At 43.2% G+C, this 13,336-nt stretch overlaps 1 protein-coding gene across 2 annotated transcripts in view; it reads left to right on the plus strand.

The window, feature by feature from the left end:
* TMEM255A (transmembrane protein 255A) overlaps positions 1 to 13,336 on the plus strand; it is a 107,724-nt gene that overhangs the window by 5,677 nt on the left and 88,711 nt on the right. The window lies entirely within an intron of this gene.

A 13,336-nucleotide genomic window follows, 5' to 3' on the forward strand; every position in this document is an offset into this window, starting at 1 on the left:
GAAAAGCAAGCTCATCATTACAGGGAGGGGGAGATATTCTGGGTCACGAGGATGAGCGACTCACCACCACCCCCAACTTCGCATCTCTTCCCACCCTCTGTCCTCCTCTAGTGCCTGAGATACTATGGGCCCAATGGAAATCGTAAGTTGCATTCTTCTCAATTGAGAGTTGGATATCAGTGTATGCAGGGGGTGGGGCATGGTTGGGAGTTGGGGGTGAGGGGAGATTGCCAAGAATAACTTTCTTTTTTCATAAGGCTGATCTCATGCAAAAGGATCTAGGGTGTCAGGAAAGATTCCCTTTGCTCTCCCCACCCCCCCTCCCCCCACACCAAGCCACCTACAATATTCCTTATTTGTGTCAGTCTACAAGCCCCTTCTATGTGAATTATGCATTCTTATTTTAAAGGCCAGGCTCCTGCTTTACCCCTCCTCACACCAAAGAGGGTGTTGGACATAAAGAAGCCTTTTTCTAGTCCACATGTCAGAATGGCCTCATCAGTCACTGACCCTCACACACACACCCCTTGGAATCCTGGCCAAATTTCTGTAGTGGTTGAGATCTATATTTATCCCTTAGCATCAGGGCAGGGAACAAGCCAGAACTTTGCAGTGTCAGTTTCCCAGACATATATAACTCCTGAAGCTAATGTGGGAATCCGACAAAATAAGAATTAGTAGAAATAGCCAAAACATTGTATAGCATTTTTGGTCTGTTTGGTCCACCCCCCTGGAGCCTGGGTGTCTAAAAGGCCTGGATGGAGTTTGTAATCCTTCCTTCACAAATCACCCCTCCCCCATTACACCCAGGTGGCAGAGAATGTTGCAGATACTGAGATTCTGGGCATGTTCATAACCAAGAAAGCCAGGACAATAGCTTAGATAGATAGATTTATTCATAATTCCATGTCTGGGCTATTCTGATGAAGACAGCTTCAATAGTGATTAATTTAAAATAAAAACTCCATTTACTAGAATGTTACTAATTGGGACTCTTCCTTAAAAGAATCTCCCCCCATACCCTTATGTGAAGAGAAAAGGCTACTCGCAAGAAAATAGAAACTCTTTTCTCTTTTTGGATTTCGATAAAAGCAAAATATATTTCAGGGGATAACCTGGTTTCAGTAGATAGTGAGTTCTATCTCTTATACTCTTTCCACTAGAGCCTTTTGTGTGATTCTTTTTTTTTCCCTAAAGATTGGCACATGAGCTAACAGCCATTGCCAATCTTTTTTTTTTCCTGCTTTTCTCTCCCCAAATCCCCCCAGTACACAGTTGTACATTTTAGCTGTGGGTCCCTCTAGTTGTGGTGTGTGGGACGCCGCCTCAACATGGCCTAATGAGCCGTGCCACGTCCGTGCCCAGGATCTGAACCCTGGGCTTCCAAAGCGGAGTGCGTGAACTTAACCACTCAGCCACGGGGCTGGCCCCTTTTGTGTGATTCCTGATGTTACGTATGAGAATCCTGAAGCCCTTGGAAGCCACAAAAACAAACAAAGGCTAGATTAACTGGTCTTGTCTTACTAAGGCAGAAAAGAGTGTACAGACATGTTAGCAAGATTTCAAAAACCAAGAGCAGGAGGCAGCATTATTCACAACAGCCAGGGTATGGAAACAAACTAAGCGTCTGTCAACAGATGAATGGATAAAGAAGAGGTGGCACATATATACGATGGAATATTATTCAGCCATGATAAAGAAGGAAATCCTGCCATTATTGACAACATGCATGGACCTTGAAGACATCATGCTAAGTGAAATAAGTCAGATAGAGAAAGGCAAATACTGTATGATCTCACTTAGATGTGGAATCTAAAAAAGCCAAACTCATAGAAACAGAGAGTAGAATGGTGGTTACCAGGGGCTGGGGGGTGAAGGAATCGGGGAGATGTTGGTCAAAGAGTACAAACTTCCAGTTATAAGATGAATAAGTTCTGGGGATATAATGTAAAGCATGGTGATTATAGTGTATTATATGTGATATATAATACTGTATTATATACTTGAAGGTTGCGAAGAGAGTAGATCTTAGGTATTCTCACCATAAAAAAGAAATGGTAATTATGTGACGATGGTGGCGTCAGCTAACGCTACAGTGGTAATCATTTTGCAATATATAAGTATATCAAATCATGTTGTACAACTTAAACTTACACAGTGTCATATGTCAATCATATCTCAACAAAGCCGGGGGGAAAAACCCCCAAGAGTGGGATGACAAAGGGGATTTGGAATAATGTGATCTCAGGTAACAAAATGTTCCATTCTCCAGAATCTCTCATTCCCTAGCATTCTGGGTAATTTGGGGTTTGCTATATACTTAATATATTTGCAATGTATTTTGACAAGAGCCCAGGCTGTCTTCTGGAATGCCAGCTGTTGGGTGGGGTAAAATAACAAAATCCCATAGGATCTCAAAGACAGAAATCTTTATGAGTTTGCACTCAAAAGACTCTAGCTAAAGGAGAAACCATTACTGCCAATTTTGGAAAAAAAGCAATCTGCTTAACAGTGCAGCAGACTGCAGCCAGAAGTGGCCAATGGGGCTGCAAATGAAGCAGTGGCTACAGAGACAAGAGAGGAGGGAGAAAGGAGAGTTTTTGAACTTGACAGCAGATTCAAAGGCAAATGATTCAAGACTAAAACTAAATATACCTAGTCCTTTAGCACAGGTGTTAGCAGCTGCTTCTATAAGCCCCTTTTCCTGGTTGCCTGCTCTAGTAAAACCACATGGTTGCTGATGAGGAACAGAAACAATCTTATGGACTGAGTCTTCCTGTTCCCAAAAGAAGGAAGAGATGATAGCACTCTTCAGAGAATATGTGCCTCTACCACGAGATGGGCTAGTTTATGGCATCTGTTCTTGTGGGCCATTTCCACAATTGTGGGGTGGAGGCGGGGAGTGTGTCCCAGAGTCATCAAAGAGCAGTTGTGTACTTTCCCTACCTAGAGATTGGCTAGATCTCTAGAGAGTCTCTGGAAGGTCATGTGCAGTGGAGCTTAAGAGTTGTTTGCCATCAGAGTCACATCAGGCATTGTTGAGTGCTCTCTAGAACTCCAGTCCCTTCCAGCATTAGTGACCTTGTAGACCCTGAAGTCATGGGTGAGGAATCTCTAGGCCAGCCTAGGGCCTGAGGCTGCCCATGAATGCTGCTCAGCTAGGGTGTCACCTTTGAAGTGCATGGAGGAGGGGGAACTCATTTGGGGCTGCAAAGATCAGGGAAGGCTTCCCGGAATAGGCGGGGTTTGGGCTGGACCTTGAAGGGCAGTCCTTCAAGCTGGAACAGCTACTGCTCAACTTTGGTGATGCCAGTATGGTCCCCAGTGCCCAAAGTTCCACCTCCTGAACAGCTAGCCTCTGAGTAGTGGCCAGCAGGCGTGGCCAGCAGGCTCACTTGCTAAGGCCAGAGGGTTTCCTTGACCTGAATGGTCCAGATAATGGCCCCAGATCCCTACTTCATTGGGTTCCAGGAAGAACCCTTAGCGCATCACATTCCTGAACAGAGTTTCCATCTGTCAAGTACAGTTGTACAGTGAGAGATGCTTTCATTTCGAGGGACTGAGGGCCATGGGTTTGTGACTGTATAAGCTTAGACCCCTAAGGAAAAAAATGAAGGCTTGGGAAATTGTGAGGTCCTTGTGGAAATTCAAGCCTATTTCCAGTGGTTAAAAGGCACTAATGAGTATAATGCAGGCAAGAGACATTGGTTCAAACAAACAACTAATTGGAATTAAGAGAAGAAGTGTGCAGAGGCCCCTAATGAATGGATATGCTAATTGGTCTTCTTTGCTAGCCCCTTGGGCTTTGGCTGTGACATAGACTAGCCTATTAGATGCCTGCTCTGTAATAGCTGCTGAATGCTGGGGCCCTTTATTGCCATGGTAACATTGATGTCTAGAGTCTAGCTGAGCCCCGGATCTCTTAATTTACTACTCAGGCGGCTACAATTCTTTGGGTTTTATTATTCTTCATGCCCCGGGTGCCAGAGTGGCAGTGAATCATGCTTATTCATCCTCTGCACCGCCCACGGTGTCTTTGAATAAGTCAGGGTGTCTCTTACTGTGTGTGATGAGCAGATTATTAAGTTAGAGCCTATTTCTGCCTTAGCTAGACTGATGCCTCTCTGAAATCCAATGCATTTCTCTAACCGCTTGCTTACCTGCTGCATCAAATGGCTTTTGGCAAGCAGAATGATGGCACTGCAATGGGCCTGCAGAGGCCCAGCCTCCCAGAAGCCTTGTGCTTGCTTGGTGGGCAGGGAGGAGCAGAGCAATATAGAGGGGGCAGCACCAACCGGGAGAATGAACACTGGAGACAATATGCCATCAAAAAGGAGCAGTTGGAGGGGGAGAGGAGCCATTGTAGAGAGGGTGCTGGCTGGGAACTGTGGTCCTAGAAGTTTCAGTCCCTCTGGGGTCAAGGGGTAGAGCCTGGGTGGAAAAGGAGTAGTATCCCTTGTTCTGAGCAGCTCCAGAGGGAAGAAGTAGCTCCAAAAGGCTAGAAGATGCAGGGGATGGATTTCCCCTTATTTTATAAAAGACCTCTGTTAAAAAAAAAAGCTGGTCGCAGAGACCAGCTGCTTCCGAAAGTTAGTAAGCAACTTGACACTGGAGCTGCCCAAACTTCGATATCTCAGTATAAAGATGTTCTAAGCATGCACGGCCAGGGGGTAAGGAGTAGGATGGAAGGCTTTGCTAGATGACCTCTTAGGACTCTTCCAACTTTGAATCTTCTGTGTCTATATCTGATGTTGTTTATTATTAGGACATATGCTAAACTTGGATGATACTTTATATGTACATGTGCTTGCTTCAACAGCACATATGCTAAAATTGGGATGATACTCTATATGTGCTTGTCTGTGTCTATCTCCAGACATAGATGAAACTTTGCAACAGGTGCAGAGATATTTTCCTGACACCTCTGTCACTAAGAAATGGGCAACCTGAAACTAAAGATAAATTGTGCAATGAACCCCCAAATTGCAAATGATTCTTGCTAGCAAATGAGAGTCTTGTTTTCTGTGGTTTTGTTTGTTTTGTTTTTTCCATTTCACTGCAGTGTTTGACTGGGCATTCTCATAGGAGAATTCGTAGACCAAAGAAAACTGTGGGCTACACAAATTTGGAACACCTTTACAAGGCTTTTTTGGTGTGTTTATTGGGAATGGGGTGAGAGGTTTTCTTGAGCTAACTGGAATCAAAAAGGTAGCATTTTTCCCTCTGACAGCCTGGACAGAGAACTGTAAACCTAACGACAGTCAATCAAGGGTGCTAAGCACAGAAGGGGCTGTCAGGCAACACTGGTCTTTTCTACCAAACCCTGCAAACCTGTTTATTATCAAGCAGCAGCATTTTCCCACACAAAGGACAGAGATTTAATCCAACCTGAACCCACTCTGGATTCGGCAAGCACCAGTCAGAAATCGCAGTGGCTCTCAGCTGCCTCTTAAATCAAAATCAAATTCATAAGCAAGAGCTTAAGGTCTCTCCATCAACAGCCCTGCTCAGTTACTCACTTGTTGTAAGACCACAGGAATGCCAATTGATTTTTCTGTTGCACCATCTCTCCACCTTGAAAGAAAATAAGTCCACTGTCCCTGCTTCCTCAGTCTCAGGAATGCTGTGGGCCTAGAACTCTTTAGAAAAAAATGGTGAGAGAATTCTGAAGTCAGGTGGAATTATTGCTCATTAGGGAGTATAGCATAGTGTTTAAAAGCATGGGCTCTACAATTGGAACTGGATTTGAATCCAGTACCTACTCTTAATAGCTGTGTAACCTTGGGGAAGTTACTTCACCTCTCTGAGCCTCTGATAATAATACAAACAAAAAAAACCAACCAACCAAACAGAAATACCTTGTCCTTTTTCAAGGGCTCTTCCTCACAAGGCCAATGACCTGAAGGGTAAAGGGAGCAAGGTCCCTTGGGTTGGAGGCAATGTCCCCATCTGGCTTACTAATGTCTCCCATGCTGGGCACTTGGAGCCGGGCAAGAGGGGGCAGGTATTTGGAAATGGAGTGGGAGGCAATGGTGAAGGCAGACACGCAGAGCCTGGGGTGAGTCAGTATTTTGCAGGTAGATGAGGTTTTTGAGGACCCTCATTCACATCACAACAAGTAAAACAGTGGTTCAAGCTTCAGTGCGCTCAAGAATCACCATAAGACCTTGTTGAATATGCACATTCTTGATTACTCCACAGATTACTTATTAATTTCAAAGAAAAAAATGTACCTTTACAATGAAGAGTTCTAGAAAACACCACCTTAAATAAGTGATCAAATTTAGCATCACCGATAACAAGCAATGGCATGTGGCCCTCCTGATGTGACACAATGGGAAGTAAACAACATTGTCTCTGAAGCATTCTTGCCGGAGATATTTAATATGAATCTAATCATGAGAAAGCAATCAGAAAAATCCAGCTTGTAAACAAGACAACTGACCTGGACTCTTCAAAAACATCACTATCATTAAGAAAAAAAGCCAAAGGTACTGTTCTAGAATCTAGATTAAAGGAGACTAAAAAGAAAAGACAATCAAATGAAATTCATGATTTTTTTTTTTTGAGGAAGATTAGCCCTGAGCTAACATCTGCTGCCAATCTTCCTCTTTTTGCTGAGGAAGACTGGCCCTGAGCTAACATCCATGCCCATCTTCCTCTGCTTTATATGTGGGATGCCTGCCACAGCATGGCTTGCCAAGCAGTGCATAGGTCCACACCTGGGATTCGAACCGGCGAACCCAGGGCTGTGGAAGCGGAACATGTGAACTTAACTGCTGCGCCACTGGGCTGGCCCCAAAATTCATGATTCTTGATTGAATCTTGTATCAACACAAACAGCTAGGATGTTTTGGAGATAATTTGAGAAATTTTAATATGGACTCGATATTGGATAATATTATTCTATCAATGTTACATTTCTTGGATGTGAAAATGGCATTACAATTATGCGAGAGACCGCTTTTGTTCTTAGGAGATACATGCTGAAGTATTTATGTGCAAAGTGACATGATACCCGCAATTTAATTTCAAATGTTGCAGTCACATTCACACACTCTTGTATTACAGATGTGTAAATATGTATATGAAGAGAGAGAGCATGTGTGCAAATCTAAAACGTTAACAATTTCCAGGTGAAGGATACGCTGGTATTCATCAGAGTTTACTTTCAAATTTTTCCAAATAAAAAGTTGAGGGTAAAACCTAAGCCCTTTCCTGTAGCTCCATCCCAGACGTGCCTTCTCATATTCTCAATACTTCTCTGCACCCCAGTTATTAATCTAATATCCTTCATCTCATAGCAACGGGAGATAGTTGGAGTTAAGGAGACATGAAATTAGAGAAAGCTTCAGGAAGGCAGCTACATTTGAGCTTGGCCTCCAGTGATGGGTCTGGATTTTGCCAAACAAAGATAGCAGGGAAAGAACTTTCTAGAAAGAGGTGATGATTCAAATGAAGCTTGAAGAATATAGAGCAGAGGTCCCCAACTTTAGTTTGCACAGAATTACGTGAGGAGCTTGTTAACCATGAAGATTCTCTGATCCTAACTCCAAAATCGTGATTTTGCAGGTCTGAAGTAGGGCCCAGAAATTTGAAGGTTTAAAAAGCGCTAAGATGAATCTGATGCAGGGGTTCGACGACCATGTCTTAGGAAACACTGGCATGGACAGTTGCCTATTCCACATACACAGAGAACTGGCCCTGTCTCTCTCCTTTTCAGCTGAATCTTTAATAGCTGAAATGTCACCAAGGCTGACATAAACCTTCATAGGGAAGTCCTCTGTACTAGACCTGTCATGTCCAATACTCTGCTCACCATCTCCTGCTCAGGAAGGCAAATTGAGTTAGTTGTGGCATAGGGGTAACCCTGACTGTACCAGGAATGGGCCCCACAACTTGGTGACAGATAAGGTAGCCAGATACAAAGAGCTCTGCCTAATAGGATTGATAGTAACAAGCTAAGCCAATCAGACCAGCACTCTGTGGAACTGTTCTTATAGACTATGAAGAGAATTTTCCAGTCAGTGGCAAGAGGAGAATAGAGCAGACTTACAGAGGTAAGCAGGGACATTATATAAGAGGAAGAGAACAAGATGCTGATGACTAGAGCTGTTTTGGAATCTAGTAGTTTTCCAGGCTATGTGTATCGTCACCATAATCTTTCTTTTCTTGAGGTATCCTAAGTGGACCTGTGTTTCTATGATAAAAGGATGAAATTAATGCACCTTCTATGAGGATCCAAGTTCTTAGAGAACTCCTAATGCCCGCACTAAAAAAGAGTCTCTAGGGCATGTTGCCGCTCACCTGAGGAGCTGGCAGGACAGAAACAAGCTGATTGTTTCCTTGTCTCTTGCCTCTTCAAGCAGAGAAATCCTGAACCCACTTTCTCGAGACACTCTCTATTTTATAGATGATTGTGTCCCAAATGCCTCCCTTTCCTGTTGATAGTCCTTGCTTGGTTTAGGATGGTGGAACCTCCAACTTGTGTAGTCCTTTTCTGAACTGTTTTCTCCCCACCGCTTCTGGCTCCAACCCAAGCAGAGCCCAGCTTGGTAAATCTATGCCCAGAAGTCAAGAAATGAAACAATCATCCTCTGTTCAGACAAGGGCAACAGCTGCTGGAGGAGGTCAAGAAGGGGATGGATGAAGGCTGTGGGGAGGTTATTTCCACTGCTTGAAACTCTGCCAGTGGGCCATTCGGCCAGGGGGACCAGCCATCTGTCTGGACTCTGAGGGGGGAAAAACTACTGTCTCAGGCCCAAAGATACAGCCACGTTGTAGATTTTTGATGCAGGGAAATGAAATAAACATTCATGGCCCCGTCAGACTCTGGTACTCCCAGTCCCCAGCTCTTTGCAGTACACCAGGCTTATGCCACTCCTTCACCCTGCCTTTGTAGAAGGAAGCGTGACCTGGCTTGGCATTGACTTTGCCCTCACCTTTGCCTCCTGAGATTCTGTCTTCTAGGCAGGATGACCAGAAGCTGTCAAAAGGAAGAATCCTCATCCTAATGTTCCTACTCCTCTGCCTCCTTGAAACCAGGGTGCTATCCTCTGAATTCACTAAGTTTCCAGGGTAGGGAGAGGAATTCCAGCCCCAGATCTGCTATATGCACAGTATGATGTTGGACTAGTTAGTCACTTAAATTCTTTGGCCCTGAGTTTCCTCAAAGGGCTGTTGTGAGGATAGCATGTAATCACGTTGGTGAAAGTGCTAGACAAGTCATCAGGACTTCTGGTAGAGCAATCCTCTGGGGGCATAAGTGGGAATGGCCTCCCTCCTCCATAGCCTCCTATTTCTCCTCTCCCCGACACTATGCTGGCAGCTGTTGCTCCAGCTTTAGTGAACAGAGTGAATGATTGTTTAACATCCCAACATTGTTGAAGGTAAAAAGAGTTTGTAGATAATGAAAGCAAAAAAACCTATGTGAACAAAAGGGATACTTGGGACTCCTGAGATTAGAAATCTCTACTGAAACCACTTTATACAATTAATTTGGGGGTTAGAAATATATGGAAAACGTGATCATGGGGTCCCACCATTGTACACCCCCTGAAATACCGCCTATGTGGCCCAGGAAGGATATAGGAGGCCTAGTGCCTTTTGATGTAGAGTTTGGCAAATATCCCCAAAGAGCTAAAACTAGCTGGTTATTTATGAAGTATCTAAGGTGTTCAAGTTGTTGTATCCTCTGAGCAGTTCTGTCCAGCAATATGAATCTGCCTGACAAAAGCCTGACTATTACAAGAACCATAGCCCTGGGAAAAGAGCACGACTAAGAAGACAGGATGATAGATTAAGGACTTCCATTAACCCAGAAGGCAGAAGGAAAGACAATTAAACTGATACTTTAAACCCCTTCTCTGATTAATGGGACACCCAAATCATCCAACTTGAAAAGTAAAGTCAGGTCCGGTGACACATAGGTATGGGGGAAGGGCAGAGGGGAATGACATCATACGATGCAGCAACTACCCCTGAACACAGTTCAGGAAGCAACGCCATCCTGGGAAAAGAGTATGGGTTCTGGAGTCAAATAAGTATGGGTATAATTTCTAGTTGTGATACTTTTCACCTGTGTGACTGTCAAGAATTTTGATGGTTCTGAGATTTTTTTCTTGCTTGCAAGCTAACAAGTTAGCTTGCCACATTTTCATGGATGTGGACAGAAGACGTGAGACTCCTGGGTCAGAGATAAGGGACTTTATTTTTCACAGCAATAGTAGTAACCAGAGTGTGAGCATCTTCCTGTGTCAGTTCCCCTTGCCCCCAAGTCTCATAGGAGCTATTAGAAAAGGGCCAGGTGACACCCACACATGCTGTGGGTTGTGTTACAGATAGCAACACTGAGATTAATGAATTTGAATCTTTTATTATGGGCAGTAAGTATGCTTTTCCTTTGCTCCAGAGGGAGACGCTGTATCTTCCAAAGCTGTTCACTATACAAACATCCTTGAAAAAATAGTCTGGAACAATGTCAGTCAGTGTCTCTGCTCAGAAGACGTGCAGAAACATGAGAGATCCATGGGAAATTGTCTCACAATAGTGATTATGAGCAAATTAACTAACCTCTTTGAGGCTCTTTTTTCATCTGTAAAGTGTGTATTGTAATAGTACCTACCTCATGGAATTGTGAAGATTAAATGATTTCATACATGTTAAAGCACCAGACACCTAGAAGATGTTCAACAAATGTTAGTTTTGTTCCTCTCGCTCTCGCTTTCTCACTGCTATTACTAGAAGGCTCTACTGTTCCACACTTCCTGTTCTGGTCCTGCATTCATTCCATGGCTCCCAACAAAGACCTCAGTTTGTTTCTCACCACCTTTTCTCACTCATTTGCTAGTTTCCATCCACATCCTGCCAGGATTTAGGTCTCAGTTAACTAATTAATCAATTCTTCATTCCTTTAACAAATATTTACAGGACTGCGACTATGTGTCAGATACTATGCTAGGTGCTGGGGATACAGCAGAGAATGAAAAAGACATGGTCACAACCCTCATGGAGCATGCCTTTTAGTTGGGAAGATAGACATTAAACAATTAAATAAAAAATTATCGGTCATCAGGAAAGCATAACACAGAGAAGAGAGGATTATCTCCATTTCCCCCATTTGATCTGTGCTGCCTCACTGAGAGGCACTGTCCACATAAGAGCATATCTCTTAGGACTTTTCCTTGATGGAGTCAAACTTCACTCCTGGGCCCTAACTAGGCAAAAGTTCAGTCTAAACTTGTGGACCAGCTAGGATGCAGAACACTGTCCAAGGAGTGGAGTCCTATTACTTTCCAAGACAGGCAGCAACACTGGTGATAGAAAGGAGGGTCAGGGAAATGAGGCTTCTAGAATCTGCTGAGGACTTGAAAGAACAGATCCCAGGTGACGTTAGCAGAGTCATTCTTTAAGAGAAAACACAGCTGCCAAAGGAGTGTTTGAAAGCAAATCTGTTGGCTTTCACCTTTAAGGAACCTACACAGTGCCCTCATTTTTCACAATTAATTAGCTACACAAACCTTCCTCCCCTTATTCAAAGGTCAGCCTCACCTCTGGCGTAAAAGGAAATGATCATGCACTCCAAACCAGTGAGACATTTCCCTGGTTTGCTACCACCCTTCCTCCTCCCAGCTGAATATTTTTTTGTCTCTCCAATAGGATTGTAAGAAACTTGAAAGTAAGGCCTGTACCTTACACTTCCCTTATAACCCACTTCCACTCCTTTCCTTTCCAGCAAAGGCTGCATCTGTTCAGTGACACAATCTGTTCTCAAAAATAAATAAATAAATGAAAATAACTAGCTAAAAAAAGGAATGATGGTGTGGAATGGTATGGTGTTTACAAACAGATTCATGGTTATTTTATTTATAAAAATTCCCAGACTTCTCTGGTCAGTCACTCTTACGGTATCAACAAAACATTTTTTCCCTAGTATTTTGTGAGCCCAAACAGATTGGTCTCCCTAGTTTCACAGTTAGAAAGTCAGGTGTTAATTTGAACCAATCCTGTGCTAGTACAGTACTGCTAGGAATAGAAGGAAGGAAACATTATCCCTAACTTTCTCTTTAATCATTAGCTTGGCCTCTTTCTTAGTCTAATCCCCTTGATCATGAGTCAGAGACCTTTCCAAGTGGTATGCCAAGGCTTCTGTCACTGTTCCGTCCCTAGGGTACGGGGCAAAGGGTAATTGACTTTAGGGGAGGGCATGAGGGAGGAGGTTGTTACCTCTCAGCTACTGTAACTTGGAAGTCAAGGGGAGAAACCAACTCTTTGGAGAGAAGAGGACTGGAAGGAACTTTCAAATGTAGCAGCAAGGAGACCCTCACAAGCAGGGAAGAGGAAGAAGTTATGACAACTGTAAAAATCACCCCAGGCACTGAATCTGGCTGTTCACTTAACAGGACTGGACCTAGGAGACCTTGAGAAGTCAATAATTCCTAACTTGATTCCAGAGAGGAAGGATGGTGCAATGGGAAAAGCATAGAACTTGAGCTTTGACAGCCCAATATACTTAATTACGTCTAAAGTTAGTGTATTGAGGTACCTTCTAAAAAATGCAAGAAACTGAGAGCACTATAACTGTAATCACTTCTCTCTAGATATTTCCTCCTTTAAAAAATTGTGAAATATAATATACATACAGATTTTTAAATAGACTTCAATTTTTAGAGCAATTTTAGGTTCATTGAATGAAAAGTACAGAGAGTTTCCATATACCCCCTGTCCTCCCACCAACACACACACACCACCTTCCCCACTATCAACATCCCCCACCACAGTGGTACATTTGTTACAATTGATGATCCTACATTGACAAGTCATTGTCACCCAAAGTCCATAGTTTACATTAGGGCTCCTTCTTGGTGTTGTACATTCTACGTATTCTGACAAGTGTATAATTGCATGCATCCACCATTAAAGCGTCATACAGAACAGTTTCACTGCCTTAAAAGTCCTCTGTGCTCCATCTGTTTATCCCTCCCTCTCCCCTAACCCCTAGCAACAATTGACTTTCACTGTCTCCATAGTTTTACCTTTTCCAGAATGTTATATAGTTAGAAGCATATAGTACGTAGCCTTTTCATTGGCTTCTTTCACTAAATATATGTGTTTTAGGTTCCTCCATGTCTTTTCATGTCTTGATAGTTCACTTCTTTTTAGTACTGAATACACACAAATTTGATGCAGAAAATATTATTGTGCAGCCTAACGAAAACATTTAAAAAGCTAACACGATAGGGAAACCACTACTCAGGTCAATGAATAGATGATTGACAGCACTCAAGAAATAACCCTTCCCCCATGTGGATTTCTAAAAGACAGCTAGTCTAGACTC

The sequence above is a fragment of the Equus quagga genome, chromosome 10 (assembly GCF_021613505.1).
Source record: "Equus quagga isolate Etosha38 chromosome 10, UCLA_HA_Equagga_1.0, whole genome shotgun sequence".
Classification (NCBI taxonomy): Eukaryota; Metazoa; Chordata; class Mammalia; order Perissodactyla; family Equidae; genus Equus; species Equus quagga.